We start from the raw sequence: 13,442 nt of genomic DNA on the forward strand, positions 1-13,442 counted from the left end.
TTCAAAAATATTTTCACAAAATACAGTACCCATTCCTATTAAAACACTAGAGCACAGACATATCTATATAATCTATAAATGTACATCATATAAGTATCTATCTGAAACCAAGAGCAAGAAGCCAAGATGATATTGCTAGAAAACTAGTTTTATGTGAAAAGTGAGAAAACTCCTGCAGCTTTTTCCAAAGCAATTTTAAATGAAGGTCCTAAACAGATGCCAGAGGGAAAGAACTTAAAAAAAATCAGAATGAAACAAGTTCTCAACTCAAAAAAGGGTAGAGAATCTTCAGTAGAGGTCTGTCCTAGATAAGTAAAAGGGAAGTATAACCCCAAATATGTGGGAGAAGACTCTTAGTCACAGAACAGTTCAGGTTCAAGCTCAGTATGCCAGTTGTGCAGCAGGCCAGGAGTGAGGGTACCAACCTAAATTTTGAAGACAAAGTTCGAGCCTCAGGAACCCTGGATCAACAGACAGGACTGGGTAAGGTTGCCCTAAGGTAGAGAACAAGCCGCCTGAACTGCCAAAGCCAAATCATAAGCCAGGGGTCAAACCCCAGGACCCAGCACAAAAAAGCGAGACTGGTCCCTTTTCTCTAGAAGTGGAGTCTAGTTATGAAAATGAGCAAAAAAAAGTGCTTATCATAAAAAACTACTATTCTGATAGGGTTGCTGAAACATGTCTGAAAAGAGGAGAGCAATGACTACATATGAAGCATGTAGTACTTTAAGTACTAAGTCCTTTAAGTAAAGGAGTTTTTGAATTGCTCTCAGATCCAAAAGAACTTCTCAGAAAAAAATTTAAAAATAGTTTTAAAAAGAGAATAAGAAAAATAGAGAAAAAATATGAGTAATATAGAAGAATTATGAACAATTAATTGACAGTAGAAAACAATAACTTTAAAACAAAAATTGACCAAATGGAAAAAGAAATCAACTCTTCTAAAAGTAAAATTAACCAAATAGAAAAGGAAGCACAAAAGCTAACTGAAGAAAATATTCATTCATTCATTTTGTAGTGGCAAAGAATTGGAAATAGAGAGGACATCCATCAACTGGGGAATGGATAAACAATTTATAGTATACGAATACTATGGAATATTATTCTTCTATAAGAAATCATAAATGGTCAAACTCTAGAGAAGAATGGAATGAATTACAGTATCTGATGATGAGCCAAGGGAGCAGAACCAAGAGAACAACGTACACATTAACAACCTCATTGTGAGATGATCAACCTTGATGGAATAAACTCCTCTCAGCAGTTCAGAGAGCTGGGACAACTATATTAGACTGGCTATGGACAATACTATCCCCATCCAGAGGAAGAAAAACAAAACAAAAAGAATTTTAAAAAAACCCATAAAACCCCTTCAGAATATGATGAAAATTTTATTAAAAAAATCTTTTATGTATCTCTTTCTCTTGATTCTAATTCCTTATACCAAAAATGACCAATCTGTAAGCATGTTTATCAGAAATATGGATGTACAATTTTAACCTGTTTGCCACTGAGGGGAGGGGCGTTTGGGAAGGGAAGGTGGAAGGAAATTTTCTAACTTAAAATATATATATATATATATATATATATATATATATATATATATATATATATGTATTCATATGGATGAATATTGAAAAACTTTCTTACCATGTATTTGTAAAAATAAAAATCAATAAAAAAGCTACCTGAAGAAATAAAAACTCTGAAAATTAGAACTGAAAAAATGGAAGCTAATGAATCTGTGAGACACCAAGATGACATCAAATAAAATCAAAAGGCTAAAAAGGTAGAAAAAATGTGAAGAGCTTAGGAAAAATTATCCAGGAGATAAATTATCTGGAGAAATAATTTATGAATTATTGGTCTACCAGAAAGCCATAATCATAAAAAGAACCTGGAAAATATCATGCAGGAAATTATCATGGAAAATTGCTCTAATATCCTAGCAGAACAAGATAAATTAGCCTTTGAATAAATCCATTGAACACCCCCAGAAAGAAATCTCAAAATAAAGACTCCAAGGAGTATTGTAACAAAATTTCAGAATTCTCAAATAAAGGAGAAGAAAATATTGTAAACTGCCAAAAAAAGATAATTGGGAAGAAAAAACATGTTAGTCAATAAGATTAAGGAAAAAAAAGTCAATAAGTCTAAATGGGAAGACATTGCCTATAACTCTTAAGAATTGTATTTCTCTTAGAATAGTTGAAAGGGACATAATTAGACATAAGGTGTGGGTATGAAATGATCATGAATAATTATCTTTCTATTGAGAAAAGTTGAAGGAGTATACTTGAAAGTAGAGTATGAATACAAATTAAAGGTGATGGTAAAAATGCTTATGGTCTTGAGAATTGTACTTCTATCAGATTAGTTGAAAAGGAGTATATTTTGACAGAGCAGAGGATGGAATACAAAAGATGCATAAAACAATTAGAAATAAAAAATTTTATACTGGTGAAAGAAGTTGGAGGCATTAGAGGATAATTAACACCACATGAAGAGGCACAAAGGAGTCAATATTGTACAGGGAAAGAAGAGAGAGTGCAAATACTGAATCAATCTTACCCTGAAAGAGGGAAGAGTAAATATTCCCAATTGGATTTAGAAATTTATCTTACTCTATAGGAAATAGGAGGGAAAAGAGAACAGGACAATGTGAGGCAGGCAACAATTAGAAGCAAAACAATTATGAGGAGGAAAAGAAAAGTATAAATAGGGGAAAGATAGAATGAAGGGAAACAAATTTTGATATTTCTTTCTCTCTCATGATCTTTTTTTCACTTAGTCCTAATTCTTTCATAATATACCTAATGTGAAAATATGCTTAACAATATATAATCTTTATCAAATTATTCACTTTCATGGAAATAATGGGACGATGGTAGAATAGTGTGGAAGTCAAAAACTTGCAAAAGGATGAATATTGAAAACTATCTTTGTGTGTTATTGAAAAAAATGAAAAAAGACATGGAAATTCACATAAATTGATGGAAAATGAAATGAGCAGTACAAGGAGAACATTATACAGGAACAATATTGAAAGATCTACTGTGAATAATAGCTATTTTCAGCAGTACAATGATCTAAGAAAATTCTGAAAGACTTATGATGAAAGATGATAGCCAACTCCAGAGAAAGAGCTAAAGAAGTCTGAATTCAGATATTTCTGTGTTTCTGTGTTTTTTCATTTGTGTTTTCTTTCAGAACATGATATACATGGAAATGTGCTTTTCACAAATACACATGTATAACCAAAGTCAAATGCTTACTTTCTCAAAGGGATGATGAGAGGGAGATATAGAATTTGGAACTAGAAATTTGAAAAAAAAGTTAAAATTGTTTTTACATGTAATTTAGAGAAATAAAATAAAACCCTAAAGAACAAAAACCACCAAAAGCCATCAGTAAGCATTATCTATAATAGGAATAAACTAGAAACTGTCTCAAAAAGATTAGTGGTGAAGTAGAGAGGTCCATTATCACCACTATTATTAAATATAGCACTAAAAATGTTAATAGCAATAAGTGAAAAAAATCAAAGGAAATAGAATAGACCATGAGGAAACCAAACTATCACTTTGCACATGAAATAATAGACCCTAGCTAATCAACTAAAAACATCTTAAGACAATCTACAACTTAAGAAAACAGTAGAATATAAAACAATCCCGTTTAATTATTAGCATTTATATAAACAACAAAGCCCAAGAACAAGACTCAGAAATAGAAATTCTATTCAAAGTAACTGTAGACAACATGAAACACAAAATAGAAACTATAGGAACAAAATAGCCAAAATTTTCATACAAATAAAGTCATATCTAAAAATTAGACCAATTTCAATTGTTCGTGCTTAGGCTGAGCTAATATAAGAAATGAAATTTTGCCTAAATTAAATTAATTGTTCAGTGTCATACCAATCAAACTACCAAAAGTATTTTATAGAGCTAGTAAAAATAATAGCAAAATTCATCTGGAACAAGAAAAGTTCAAAAATATCAAAGAAACTGATGAAAAGCACAACACAAAGGAAGGTGGTCTAACTGTACCAGATCTAAAACTTTATTTTAAAGAGGCAGTCATAATAACTGTCTGGTGCTGGTGAAGAAAAGAGAAGTGGATCAGTGGATTAGATTACATACAAAAGAAACAATAGTAAATGACCATAGCAATCTACTGCTTGATAAATCCAAATACACTAGCTGCTGGGATAAGAAATCACTATTTGTCAAAATACTGCTGGACTGGAGAATAATATGGCAAAAACTAGCCATAGACCTTTATCTCACAATCTATACCAAAATAAGATCAATATGGGCATAAGATTTATATATACATATATACATATACGTGTATTTGTATGTATGTATGTATGTATATATGTAATACCACAGACCAATTAGGATAACAAAAAACACTCTGTCAGATCAATGGAGAGGAGGGAAGTGCTTTTTGTTTCATTTTGTTTTGTTTTGTTTCATTTTGTTTTTTTTACCAAACAAGAGGTAGAGAACCTTGTAAATTGCAAAATGGATGATATTAAATTAAAACCCTGAGATACCACCACACCTATCAAATTGACATGGATGACAAAGAAGATAAAAAGATTAATATTGGGGCAGATGTGGGAAAGTTGAGACACTAATGAATTAATGGTGGAGCTGTGAACTGATCCAACCTTTTCTGGAGATTAATTTGGAACTGTGCCCAGAGGTCAATAAAACTTTGATCCAGGACTACCACCAGTAAGATCTACATCCCAAAGAGATCCAAAAAAAGGGATATGTCCCACATGTTCCAGAATATTCGTACCAGTTCTCTCTCTCTGTAGTGGCAAAGAATTGGAAATTGAGGGATACCCATCAATTGGGGAATGGTTCAACAAATTATGGTATATGAATGTGATGGAGTACTAGTCTCCTGCAAGAAATCATGAGTGGCTAGACTTAAGTCCAGTATGAGAATACGTGCATAGACTGATGATGAATCAAGTGAGCAAAAGGAAGAGAACATTGTACACATTAAAACAACATTGTGAGGTGATTTAGTACACTGGATGCAGATACTTTTAGTAGTTCAGGGATTTAGGGACAATTCTGAGAAATCTGTTATGGAAAATACCATTCACATCCAGAGAAAAATCTGTGGAGCCTGAATGCTGAGTAAAGTCTAATATGTTCACTTTTTAACATTCCTTTTATGTTTTCCTTTCTTAATTATATTTTACCCCTTAATTCTAATTCCTCTTTTATGACATGACTAATATGAAAATATGTTATACATGATTGTATTTGCATGACTTTCATCATATTGTTCACTGACATGCAGAGGGAAAAGTGGAAGGGAGGACTGTAGAAAAATTGTGGAACTCATATATTTGCTGAAAACTACCTTTGCATATAATTGGAAAATAATATATAAATGAATAAAAATTAAAATAAAATAACTAGTAGAAATAATTAAAACTTTATCAAAGTTGATAAATAAATCATAAAGCCCAGAAGAAAGAAATAGAAAGATAAATTCCAGGTTAAATAGCTGTAACCAATATAAAATATTTGGAAGTCCACCTCCTAGCACAAGCTTATAAATTATATGAACACAATTGCAAAACACTTTTTAAAAAAAATGGTCAGATCTAAACAATTGAAAAGATGATAATTGCTCACATATAGGTCAAGTTATTATTATAAAAATGCCAATTCTGACTTAAAAATTTTTTATTTATTTAGTGCTATACCAATCAAGCTATCAAAAATATGTTTGATACAACTCACAAATAACCACAAAATCCATCTGGAAGAACAAAATGTAAAAAAAAAAAATTAAGGGAATTAATTAAAAAAATACAAAAGGTGTTCTAACGATACTAGATATTAAACTCTATTACAAAGTTCGTTTATGCTAAAGGCTAAGAAATAGGGTGGAGGGTCAGTGAAATAAATAGATATATAAGAAAAAGTAGTCAATGACCATAGTAACTAAGTTTTTGAAAAGTTCAAAGGCCGTAACTTTGTGGATAAGACTTTATTATTTGGACTTCAGGCCAAGATGGTGGTGAGAAGTCAGGCACAGTTCTAAAGTCTCCTGATCTTTCCCCATATATGATATGAATCAAACCTCTTAACAGAAATCTGATCCACAAAACCCAGAAAGAAAATCCAGGAGAAAGAACATCTACCTCAGGATTTGTCGTCCTCAGTCATGGGTGAGGCCATGTACAGAGAGAGAGGACCAATCAGCCTTGGATCAGTCTGATTAGCAGCAGGGTAGGAGTCCAGGAACCTAAGGGCCAGAGAACTGGACCTGCTTGATCAGCAGCGGGACTAGATCGCAGGGGCTTGGATCAACCAGGGAGCAGAGGCAATGGTGTTGGTGCTGACTGTCTGGAGCTGGCCAACAGGGCTCAGGGGAGGGCTCAGGGGAGAGTTCTGGTGCAGAAGAGCTGTGGACATCATCCCTGGGCTCCTCTGGTCCAGAGGAACACTGAGGCCACACTTCTATTTCAGCCTTTTCCCAGAAGAAACACAATTACAGACTACTCCTGCCTCAGGCACAGGTGTGTGAGCAGAAGAACCAACTCAGCTGACAATAGGGAAAGGAATGACTTCACCCCAGGGTAGAGCCCACCATTGATTGAAGACTAAAGGATTTCACAGCTTCAATCACTCCCTCCAGGCCAAGGGAGAAGGCCTCATTCAAGGTCACAGATATCCCAGAGAAAGCAACCAGCACTCCCTGCTGGCCTGCTGGAGAAATTATACTCAGCGAGTAAAGCCTCTAGGGATCCCAACACCAAATCTCTGTGAACCAGCCCCTCTCCAACTCAATATCTTAGCAAAATGAGGAAAGGCCAGCAGAAAAGTAGATCCATAGAAAAATTTTGGAAGGAAAAGATCCTAACTCAGAGAGACCTAGAAGCTGTGAGGAATATATGATCTGGTCTTCAGCACAGAAAGACTTCCTTGAAGAAATAAGGAAGGAGTTTAAAAATCAATTGGAAAATTTGGGAAAAAGAAACACAAGAGATTAACACCTTGAAACAAGAAAACGAATCATTGGAAAATACAATTGGACAAATACAAAATGTGAATAATACCCTCAGATCCTCAATTGGACAAAAGCAAAATGAGAATAACTCTCTCAGATCATCAATTAGACAAATACAAATGAGAATAATTCTCTCAGATCTTCAATTGGGCAAATGCAAAAAGAAAACAATTCTCTCAAAACCTCGATTGGGCAAAAGGAAAGCTCTTTCAAAAATAGAATTGACCAATTGGAAAAGGAGTGATGAAAGGTAAATGAAGAAAACTCCTCTCTTAAAAAAGAATGGAGTCTGAGGAAACTAATGATTTCTTAGGACAACAAGAGCCAAAAATTAGGAAAAAAATAGAAGAAAATGTAAAATACCTCTTCAGCAAAACCACTGACCTTGAGAATAGATTGAGGAGGGGAAACCTGAGAATTATTATACTTCCTGAAAACATTGAAGAGAAAAAAAGCCTGAACCTAATATTACAGGATTTAGTGATGGAAAATTGTCCTGATATCATGGAACCAGAGGGCAAAGTAGTTACTGAAAGAATGCATCAGTCCCCTCCAGAAAGAGATCTTAAAATAAAAACACCAAGGAATGTTGTGGCCAAATTCCAGAACTATCAGATAAAAGAGAAAATCCTGCAAGCAGCCAGAAAGAAAAAAATTAAATACCCATGAGCCACAGTAAACATTTGCAGGACCTGGCTGCATCAACATTAAAGGATTGAAGGGCCTGGAATGAGATATTCCAAAGAGCAATGGAGCTTGAAATGTAGCCAAGAATCCATTATCCTGCAAAGCTGGGCCTTCATTTTTAGGGGAAAGATGGACACTTAATGAAATGGAAGAATTCCAAAAATTACTGATGAAAAGACCAGAGCTAAATAGAAAATCTGGGCATCAAAGAGGAAGTTCAAGAGATACATGAAAAGGTTAAAAAAAAGGGGGGGGGTTAAAGAAAAAAACTACTATCCAATAAGATGAAACTGGCTATATCCCAGCATAGGAAAAAAAGATTTTCATAGTTCTTCAGAATTGTAAATCTAACAGAGACTATATACCTAGCTAGAAGTGATGGACACTCTTGACTTATTCATGAGATTGCTATCCAATGGGATGAAGCTGGCTATAACCCTACTTGGGAGAAAGACTCTAATAACTCTCAAGAATTGTAACTCAAATAGATAGAATATAATTAGCTATAAGTGATGGATACTCAGAATTTTCTATGACTCAAATAGAATGATTTAAAAACACTTCCTCCTTAAAAAGGGGGACAGGAAGGTGATGGGAGGAGGGAGGGGATTGAATGAGGTAAAATCTCATTACAGTAAGAGGTACAAAAGATTTATGGTAATAGAGGGGAAGAAGGGAAAAGATGAGAAACACCTGAATCTTCTTCTCATCAGACTTGGATTACAGTTAACTTACACACATACTCAGTGAACTTAAAAAACATCTTAACTTTCAAGTATTAAAAGGGGAAAACTGGAAGGGGGGAACAGAGAAAGGGAGTGGGAGAAAAAAGGGGAACTAACAGAAGGAAGGGAAGGGAAAAAGGGAAAGGGGAAAGAAAGGAGAGGGATGAATATAGGAGGGCAAACACACTGAAGGGAGGGGTATTCAGAAACAAAATACTGGGGAATATGGATGGGGTAAAAGGGGAAAATGCAAACATAGGGAAGATAGCATGGAGGGCAATAGTTAGTAATTATAACTTTGAATGTTAATGGGATGAACTCTCCCTTAAAACATAAGAGAATAGCAGAGTGGATTTAAAACCAGAAACCTACAATATGCTGCTTACAAGAAACTCATTTGAAGCAGAGAAGTACATATAGAGTAAAGGTAAAAGGTTGGAGCAAAATATATTTTGCTTTGGCTGAAGTAAAAAAAAAAAGCAAGGGTAGCAATCCTTAACTCAGACAAAGCAGCTAAAAAATAGATAACATTAAAAGAGATAAGGAAGGAAACTATATCCTCCTAAAAGACACCAGAGACAATAAAGTGATTTCAATACTGAATATATATATATATATATATATATATATATATATATATATATATATATATATATACACCCAATGGGATAGCAACCAAATTCTTAGAGGAGAAGCTGAAAGAACTACAGGAAGACATAGACAGCAAAACTCTACTAGTGGGAGACCTCAACCTCCCACTCTCAGATCTAGAAAAATCAAATCATAAAATAAACAAGAAAGAAGTCACGGAGGTAAATAGATTGTTAGAAAAACTAGATATTGATAGACATATGGAGGAAATTGAATGGGGATAGAAAGGACTATAACTTTTTCTCTGCATTACATCATACTCATACAAAAATTGACCATGTACTAGGGCAAAAACCTAATGATCAACTGCATAAAGGTAGAAATAGTGAATAAATATTTCTCAAATCAAAAAGAAATAAAAATCATATGCAATATTAGGTGAGGGAGATATATAGCACCAGAATCAATTGCAAATTGTATAACTTCATTTTAAAGAATGAGTGGATCATAAAATAAATTATATAAAGAATTAATGATTTTATCCTAAATAATGACAATAATGAAACAACATGGGGTGGCTAGGTGGCGCAGTGGATAAAGCACTGGCCCTGGAATCAGGAGTACCTGAGTTCAAATCCAGTCTCAGACACTTAATAATTACCTAGCTATGTGGCCTTGGGCAAGCCACTTAACACCATTTGCCTTGCAAAAACCTAACAAATAAATAAATAAACACATAAATAAATAGATAGATAGATAGATAGATAAATAATGAAACAAAATACCAAAACCCATGGGACTCACTCAAAGCATCTCTCAGGGGATATATTGTATAGTTAAAAGCTTACATGAATAAATTAGAGAAAGAGGAAATCAATGAATGAAATATGCAATTAAAAAAATTAGAGAAAAAACAAATTAAAATACCCAATTAAATACTAAATTAGAAATTCTAAAAATTAAAGGAGAAATTAATAAAATCAAAAGCAAAATACTATTGAATGGGGGAGGCTAGGTGGTGTAGTGGATAAAGCGCCAGCCCTGAAGTCAGGAGTACCTGGGTTCAAATCCTGTCTCAGACACTTAATAATTACCTAGCTGTGTGGCCTTGGGCAAGCCACGTAACCCCATTTGCCTTACCAAAACCTAAAGAAAACACTATTGAATTAATAAATAAAACTAAAAGTTAGTTTTATGAAAAAAACAATAAAATTGATAAACCTCTGGTCAATTTGATTTAAAAAAAAGAAAAAAGAAAACCCAGTTGCTGGTATTATAAATGAAAAAGGTGAACTCACCACCAATGAGGAGGAAATTAAAGTAATAATTCGGAATTATTTTGCCCAACTCTATGCCAATTAATCTAAGGGAAATGGATGAATATTTACAAAAATACAAGTTGCCCAGGTCAAATGAAGTGGAGATTAATTACCTGAACAACCCTATCTCAGAAAAAAGAAATTCAACAAGCCATCATTGAGCTCCCTAAGAAAAAAATCTCTGGGGTATGATGGATTCACCAGTGAATTCCATCAAACATTTAAGGAACATTGGATCCAATTCTATATATACTCTTTGGAAATATAGGGGAAGATGGAACTCTGCCACTTTCTATGAAACCAATATGGGGCTGATACCTAAACCAGGAAGAGTTAGAACAGAGAAATAAAATTATAGACATATATATATATATATATATATGGAGACCTAATGAATATAGATGCAAAAATCTTAAATGAAATCTTAGCAAAATGATTAAAGCAAGTTATCACTAGGATAGTACGTTTTGACCAAGTAGGATTCTTCCCAGGAATGCAGAGTTGGTTCAATATTAGGAAAACTGTTAGTATACTCAATTATATCAAAAACAAAGCTATCAGAAATTATATGATCATATCAATAGATGCTTAAAAAGCTTTTGATAAAATACAGCACCCATTCCTTCTAAAAACACTAGAGAGTGTAGGAATAAATGGTATGTACCTTAGAATACTAAGCAGTATCTATTTGGAACCATCAATAAGCATTACGTGAAATGGGGAAAGGCTAGATGTATTCTCAGTAAGATCAGGGTTGAAACAAGGATTCCCACTATCACTACTACTATTTAATATTGTATTAGAAATGTTAGCCTCAGCAATAAGAGAAGAAAAAGAAACTGAATGAATTAAAAAAGGGAAGGAGGAGACAAAACTGTCATTCTTTGAAGATGACATGATGGTATAACTAGAGAATCCCAAAAAATCATCTAAAAAACAACTTGAAATAATTAACAACTTTAGCAAAGTCGCAGGACATAAAAAACCCCCTCATAAATCCTCAATATTTCTATATATGACTAGCAAGATACAGCAGAAAGAACTAGAAAGAGAAATCCCACTCAAAGTAACCTCAGACAAAATAAAATACCTGGGAGTCTACCTACCAAGGCAGACACAAAAACTTTTGGAAATCAATTACAAACCTCTTCTCATTCAAATAAAATGAGATCTAAATACCTGGGCAAACAGCAACTGTTCATGGATATCTAGAGCTAATATAATAAAAAAAGACAATTCTACCAGAACTAAGCTACCTGTTTAGTGCCCTATCAATTAAAATTCCAAAAAATTACTTTAGAGTTAGAAAAAGTTGTAAGTAAACTCATATGGAGAAATAAAAAGTCAAGAATTTCCAGGGATTTAATGAAAAAAAAGTGGAAAAGAAGGTGGCTTAGCGCTACCTGATCTAAAATTATATTATAAAGCATCGGTCATCAAAACTGTCTGGTATTGGCTAAGAAATAGAATGTTGAACCAGTGGAATAGACTAGATGCAGGAAACGATTATAGTAATCTGCTGTTTGATAAACCCAAAGAGTCCAGCTATTGGGACAAAAACTCTTCTCTTTGATAAAAACTCCTGGGAAAATTGGAAGTTAGTATGGAAGAAACTTAGATTAGAACAACACCTCATACCCTATACCAAGATAAGATTCAAATGTATACAGGATTTAGACATAAAAAAAATACTATAAGCAAACTAGAAGAACAAGGACTACTTTACCTGTCAGATCTATAGAAATTGAAGCAGTTTATGACTAAGGAAGAGATGGAGAACATCACTATAAACAAACTAGATGATTTTGATTACATTAAATTAAAAAGCTTTTGCATAGACAAAACAACTGTAGCCAAGATTAAAAGAAATGTAGCAAACTGGGAAACAATCTTTACAACTAATGTTTCTGACAAAGGACTCATTCCTTAAATATACAGTGAACTGATTCATATTTGTAAAAAAAAGCTATTTCCCAAATGACAAATGGTCAAAGGATATGCAAAAGCAATTTACATATGAGGAGATCAATGCAATCCATAGTCATATGAAAAATTGTTCTAAATCACTACTTATTAGAGAAATACAAATTAAAGCTTCTCTGAGGTACCACCTCACACCTCTCAGACTGGCCAATATCACCAGAAAGGATAATGATCATTTTTGCAAGGGTTGTGGGAAATCTGGGACACTATTACATTGTTGGTGGAACTGTGAACTCATCCAACCTTTTTTTGGAGTGAAATTTGGAACTATGCCCAAAAGGCAACAAAAATGTGCATACCCTTTGATCCAGCAATACCACTACTGGGTCTATACTCTGAAGAGATGTTGAAAAAAAGGGTAAAAACATCATTTGTACAACAATATTCATAGCAGCCCTGTTTGTGGTGGCAAAGAATTGAAAATCAAGTAAATGTCTTTCAATTGGGAAATGCCTTAGCAAACTGTGGTATCTGTATATTATTGTATACTATTGTTCTATTAGAAACCAGGAGGAATGGGAATTTAGGGAAGCCTGGAGGGATTTACATGAACTGATGATAAATGAGATGAGCAGAACCAGAAAAACAATGTACAGACTAACAGCAACATGGGGGTGATGATCAACCTTGATGAACTTGCTCATTCCATCAGTGAAACAATCAGGGATAATTAGGCACTGTCTGCAATGGAGAATACCATCTATATCCAGAGAAAGAACTGTGGAGTTTGAATAAAGACCAAGGACTATTACCTTTAATTTAGAAAAAAATCTGATATCTTATTGTCTGATCTTGCTATCTCTTCTATTTTATGTGTCTTCTCTCTCATTGCATTCAATTTGGATCAATGTATACCATGGAAACAATATAAAGACTGACAAATTGCCTTCTGTGGGATGTGGGAGGAGGGAAGTAAGATTAGGGGGAAAAATTGTGAAACTCAAAATGACTAAAATCTTTTTTTAAAAAAGCCTCCCCTATTTGACCAAATCTGCTGGGAAAACTAGAAAACAATAGGACATAAATAAGAGATAGACTATCATCTCACATCATATACAAACATAATTAAAATGGTTGCATA

General features: G+C 33.7%; 1 pseudogene; it reads left to right on the top strand.

Annotated features, from left to right (window-relative positions):
- Positions 1–386: 386 nt before the first annotated feature.
- Positions 387–13,442, top strand: part of LOC141511905 (ADP/ATP translocase 3-like) — a 107,794-nt pseudogene continuing 94,738 nt past the window's right edge.

The sequence above is a fragment of the Macrotis lagotis genome, chromosome 2 (assembly GCF_037893015.1).
Source record: "Macrotis lagotis isolate mMagLag1 chromosome 2, bilby.v1.9.chrom.fasta, whole genome shotgun sequence".
In the NCBI taxonomy this organism is placed as follows: Eukaryota; Metazoa; Chordata; class Mammalia; order Peramelemorphia; family Peramelidae; genus Macrotis; species Macrotis lagotis.